The following is a 6,000-nucleotide window of genomic DNA, read 5'->3' on the forward strand; positions in this document are numbered from 1 at the left end:
AGTTTTTGTGAATATTGAGGGCAGAGTTGAGAAAAGCTGTATTGTTGTTCCTACTATAAAACAGCAGAGCTAACCTGAGCTAGTTATTTGTATGCTATTACTTACCTAGTTAGCTTTTATTTTTCTAGATTTTTTCCTGTTTGCTTGGAACTTGAAATAAATCCAGTGAATACAAGATTCCAAAATGTTTCCAAAAGTAATCTAGCAGAAAAACTACCTTGAATAATTGTGAAATTACACAATGAAGTGGGTGTACATAAAATTGATATTTTAAGCCAATTAATCACCTCAGTAAAATAATAGAAAATAGGATTGGAGCGGGGGGGGGGGGGCTTGTTTATTTTATACACACTTGTCAGATAAGAACAATCCTTTGAGGCCTTATTTTCAGGAAGAAAGGTGTAAAGAAATTAAGCCTTCAAATACTTAGAATTTATAATACAATCTATCTTTGCTCTGCTTGTTTTTCCAAAGTGGTCAGAAAAAAAAAATGATGAAATAGATTTTAGAGAACATTTTAACACCCTAGAGTATTTTGGCATCAATTGCCACCTTCCTGGATCAAAATGTGTTAATGACCTGTCATGTGATGCAGTTCAGAAGAGAAATATGACTGATTGATTTCTGTAGGCTCCATGTAATTGTGGGCATTTGAAACATCAGTGAGCAGTATTACCCAGAAGAATATTGCCATCAGGGACATAAATTTAGAATAACAAATGTAAAGTAAAACAAGCAATTAGTTTGATCATTTTCTACCTGAAAAAATTTTGAATTCGGAAAACTGCAATTCAAAATATCTTTATCAATAGTTTAAACTCTAAACACTAGGAATAGCTCCTTGGTACCAGGCTATTACAACTAGGCAGGCGTCTTTGTATATAGATCAGTAATGAAAACTCATGCCAGAACAAGCAAGGCTCAGAAAAAGAAAGAACATAACTCCCTTGTGCTGGCTCCCCCCAGCACCCCACTTGGCCTAGATAAGCAGTTCCCCTTTTTAAGTTGGTGCATTGACAATTTCCCTTATCTTTCAGTGTACCTTAACCACTGCGTATAGCTCCTTTAGGCCTTGTATCATTGTAACTCTTTGATGTGCATTATAGGCCATTTAAGTGATGGCTGACATTTTGGCATCTGATTAAAGTGGGAACCTCCAGAGTTAAAAAGTATGAATCTCTAAACCTTGAACTTAAAAGCTAGGCTCTATAACTGGGGATCAGAACAGACTTTCATCCTCCATGAATCATACACAATAAAGATTCATAATATGTGGTGACCAGTGGATTGCAGTTTCACATGTGCTAGTAGGAGTATGATTATACTATACTGGTTGTCTCTGACACCAGAGTAAGGGAGAGATTAACAGCACAGCCTCTGAAAAATCCAGTTAAATTGCAACTGTACAGCAACTTCTTCATAACATTAAATGCAGCAGTTTTCTTCATGCAATTGTCCCATGTAAAGGAAAACTCATGAATCCATCCCTGTGTTGACTTAGAGTGTAATGCACAGATTCTAGAGAACTTTTAAGGAAACTGCTGAATAAATGGTGGAATCTTCCTAGTGCAATGAGATCCGCTATGGCCAATGACTTATTGACCAGTGATAGAAGAGAAAGTTCATGCTTGCAAACATAAGCATTGTGTAGCTTTACCTGGTTCAGTGAGGGGAAGGGGGGAAGATAAAATACAGAGTGTCAAATCCCCATTGGGGATACCTTCTGCTCTGACTTGTAACCCATTTGATCTATCTCAGGTGTGAGTAAGAGCCACATTTGGCTTATGGTAGCACAAGAAAGCAGGTGAACTGCAAAGAAACTAACTAGAGCAGGTAGGAGAGGCGGACACAGGGTACTTTGGTAAGGAGTGTATAGATTGCCACAGATATAGTTCTCCAATATCCACTTCCATTGCCATTGCCAAAAAGTAACTTGTGGGTATGTAGAAAATATCCTGTAGCTCCCCAAGAGTCAAAGGGTATGTCTACACTACAGCACTAATTGAACTAAGCTAATTCGAATTAGAGCATCTAGACTTAAAAACTAATTCAAATTAGAGTTTTGCTAATTCAAACTAGCGTGTCCACACTGATTGGATGCTGGGTCGCATTTAAGGGCAACTGTAACTGGTTCCGGCAGGGCATCGGATCAGTAGTTGCTTTGTGTGGCTGCTGTCTGAGGCTATCTGAGGCTCGTACTTAAAGGGACCCCCCTGGACAGTCAGTTCTTAGCTTTTCTGCTTGCTTGTCTACCTCGCTGAGGGACAGCAAAGCATTTTTCTGTCCGCCTGCCTGTGTCAGTGCTTCCATTGGGGCCGCCGCCGCAGATGGCAACATGGAGCCAGAGCTCACCTTGGGCATGCTGCTCCAGTTTTTGGACTTGCTGCTGCAAGCCTGCCAGTGGAAGCTGTCTTGCACCATTTGGTGCACATCAGCCCCCTGCCTCTTCCCATGACCTCCCCGGGGGTCATGGAGGATTGGCAGCAGCAACCGGATGGTGCCCTGCTGTGTCTGGCGTCTGGACACCAGCAGCGACTGGTGGGACCACATCATCCTGGAGCGCTGGGGAGACCAACACTGGATCCAGAACTTCAGGATGAAGAAGGACACCTTCCTGGAGCTCTGCGAGTGGCTCGACCCTACTCTGCAGCAATGGGACACTCGCATGAGGCCCACCATTCCCCTCCAGAAGTGTGTGGCCATCACCCTGTGGAAGCTCTCCACGCCGGACAGCTACCGATCTGTCAGGAACCAGTTCGGCGTGGGGAGATCCACCGTCGGAGCAATGCTCATGGAGGTACGGCACCCACCGGTGACTGGGCTGGAGGGGAGGGGAGCTCCAAGGAGGGGATGGGCCGCCCCAGGTAAAACGGGGGGGAGGAGGCGAAAGTGCCCCACACCAGAGGGTTCGGTCTGTCCCAGCCGTACTACACGCCGCTCGTGGGGGTTGCTTCTGGGAGTGGGGCACGGGGCAGTGCCAGGGAATGAACACTCCAAGCCACTCGGGTGCCCTAGTGATTCACGGATTGCTGTGACCCTCAACAGGTGGTCAAGGCAATCAACCGGGTGTTGCACCAGAGGGTGGTCAGCCTCGCTGACCTAGACGCCATCATCCGGGGGTTTGGCGCCCTCGGCTTCCCCAACTGCAGGGGGGCCATTGACGGGACACACATCCCCATCCATGCCCCGGAACACCAGGCCTCCCAGTACATCAACAGGAAGGGGTACTTCTCCGTGCTCCTGCAGGCCGTGTGTGACCACTGGGGTCAGTTTACAGACATTAATGTGGGCTGGTCCGGCAAGGCACATGACGCCAGGGTGTTCAGCAACTCTTCCGTGTGCCAGAGGCTGCATGCCGGGACCTTCTTTCCTGACCGCCACATCAGGGTCGGGGGCGTGGACATGCCCGTGTGCCTGGTTGGGGATGCGGCCTACCCCCTACAGCCCTGGCTGATGAAGCCATACACAGGGCACCTCAACCCCTCCCGCCAGGCCTTCAATGCCAGTCTCACCAAGGCCCGTATTGTGGTCGAGGGGGCCTTCGGATGCCTGAAAGCCAGATTTAGTTGCCTCCTCACCCACCTCGACCTCGCCGAACACAATATCCCTGCTGTGGTGGCAGCATGTTGTGTGCTCCACAATTTATGTGAGCGGAAGAGGGAGGCTTTCCTGCCAGACTGAATGGCTGAGGTTGACTGCATGACTGGCCAGTACGCGCAGCCCCGCACCGCCGCCATCCGGGAAGCCCAGCGGGGGGCCGTCCGGATCAGGGAAGCCCTGAGGGAGAGCTTCCAGGTGGAGGAGGAGGACTGAACTCTCCCTGCATGCCCCACTGGGGCCTTCTTCCACCCTCCCCTCTTTCCCCTTTCCCCTCCCTAATCCCCCCTTCCTAATGTCAAATAAAGACACCTGTTTTGCCAACAAAAATCTCTTTTTATTTTACATAACTGGGGTGGGAGGAGGGAGGAGTGAGGGTGGGAGAGGGGAAACCTGGGAGGAGGGAGATGGAAAGGGGTGGAAGGGGAGGAAGGGAAGGGAAAGCTCAGGGTTGGGGGTCCTGCTGGCTCTCCCATCTCGCAGCACTGCGGGTGCAGGGGCGTTGGGGGAGCGGGTGTGGAGGGTGGGGCAGGAGGGACGGGGGTGCGGAGGAAGTGGGAGGGTGAGCAGAGGTGGGAGGAGGAGCAAGAGCTGGGGTGGCCACGGGGCTGAAACTGGAGCAGGAGGAGGCAGGAACCTGTCCACCAGGGTCTGGAGGTGACCTCTGAGGGCACGGCTCTGCTCCTCTAGCACCTTCAAGCTCCACTGCCGCAGCCGCAGGTCCTCCCGGACCCAGTGCTCCTGGATGCAGATCTGGTGCTCCAGTAGCCGCAGGTGCCACTGCTGGTAGTCCTCCAGGTTCCTGGTGCATCTGCTGGCCCAGGTGCGGGTGGCTGTTTCAGGCGGGGTGGTGCGCCCTGCAGTCCCAGGTGCTGCGGCTGTGGTGAAACAAGAGCAGTGGTCAGTTCTCCCTGGGGACACGGTGGGTGAAACCCAGTCCCCCTCTGCAAGACAAGGTCGGCGTGTGGGGAACGGGCCAGGGCCCCTGCATGACACCCAGCTGCTGCTCCATGGTGGGCAAGGCCCAGGCACATGTCCCTGGGCTCCCTCTCGCCCAACGCCCCCCATACACATAAGGTGAGCATGATGGCACTCACATGTGGAGCCCTCCCCTGCCTCGGATGACGCAGCCAATGTGCTCTGTGGGGTGCCTCGGGGGTCCTGGGTCCTGGGTCCTGGGCAGGCTCCCTGCAGGCTCCTGGCTCTCAGCGTCCTCCTCCTCCATGTCCAGGACAGGTCCCTCTGCCCCGGGGTCTACCATCACCTGGGGGCATGAACGGCGTGAGCCCCCAGGATGCGGTCCAGGGCCTCAAAGTGGGGGTAGGCCGCCGGGTCAGCCCCTGGATGGGAGGCCCTGGAGTAGAACTGCCACAAGTCCTTGACCTTGCAGCAGACCTGGTCCCAGGTCCACATGTGGCCTCTGGTGGCCAGGCTGTCAGCCATGCGGCTGTAGACCGCTGCGTTCCTGTGGCTAGTGCAGAGATCGTGGACTTTGGAGGCTTCCCCCCAAACCTCGATGAGGTCCACGATGTCCACACTAGACCAGGTGGGCTCCCGCCTCTTGCGGCCCCAGGCAGGCTCCTGTGAGCCACCAACCTGGTCTTGGGAAGAGGGGGAGGGCTGGGTGGCAGCGGGTGGCTGGCTCATCCCGTGCCAGGTGCAGGGTCTGCTGGCTAGGTGCTGGCAGGCTTGCAACTGGCACAAGAACCGTAGCCAGACCGTCGCCCTTTAAGGGCTCCGGGGTCGGGAGGGAGGCAGAAGAGTTTCCCTGGTTTGGCCCAGAGTGAACACCAGGGCAAGCTGGGAAGGGCTAGCCTCCAACTAGTTCGAAATAAATGGCTACACAGCCCTTAATTCGAACTACTTAATTCGAACTAGGTGTTAGTCCTTGTAGAATGAGGTTTACCTAGTTCGAATTAAGCGCTCTGCTAGTTCGAATTAAGTTCGAACTAGCGGTTTGCATGTGTAGCGCCTATGAAAGTTAATTCAAACTAACGGCTGTTAGTTCAAATTAACTTTGTAGTGTAGACATACCCAAAGTGAGCACAATGGTAACTACCAAGCTTGAAGATACCCCAGAATGAAGGAGGGTATGAAAATGTCAATGGTGAGTCAAACCAATAGTTCATTTAACTCATTATCCTGTCTCCTGTCATACGAACATAAGAATGGCCATACTGGGTCAGATCAGCGGTCCATCGGGCCCAGTATCCTGTCTGGTGACAGTGGCCAATACCAGACGCCCGCGAGGGAGGGAACACAACAGGTAATACTCACGTGATCCCTCCTCTGTCACCCATTTCTAGACAATTGCAACAAAACACAATTACAATTAAAATTACAATTACATTGTCCAATCCCAATATCTGGAAGTCTGATTTTAGGGCCACTTATGGCATGGTG

Source organism: Pelodiscus sinensis, chromosome 5 (genome assembly GCF_049634645.1).
Source record: "Pelodiscus sinensis isolate JC-2024 chromosome 5, ASM4963464v1, whole genome shotgun sequence".
NCBI lineage: Eukaryota > Metazoa > Chordata > Testudines > Trionychidae > Pelodiscus > Pelodiscus sinensis.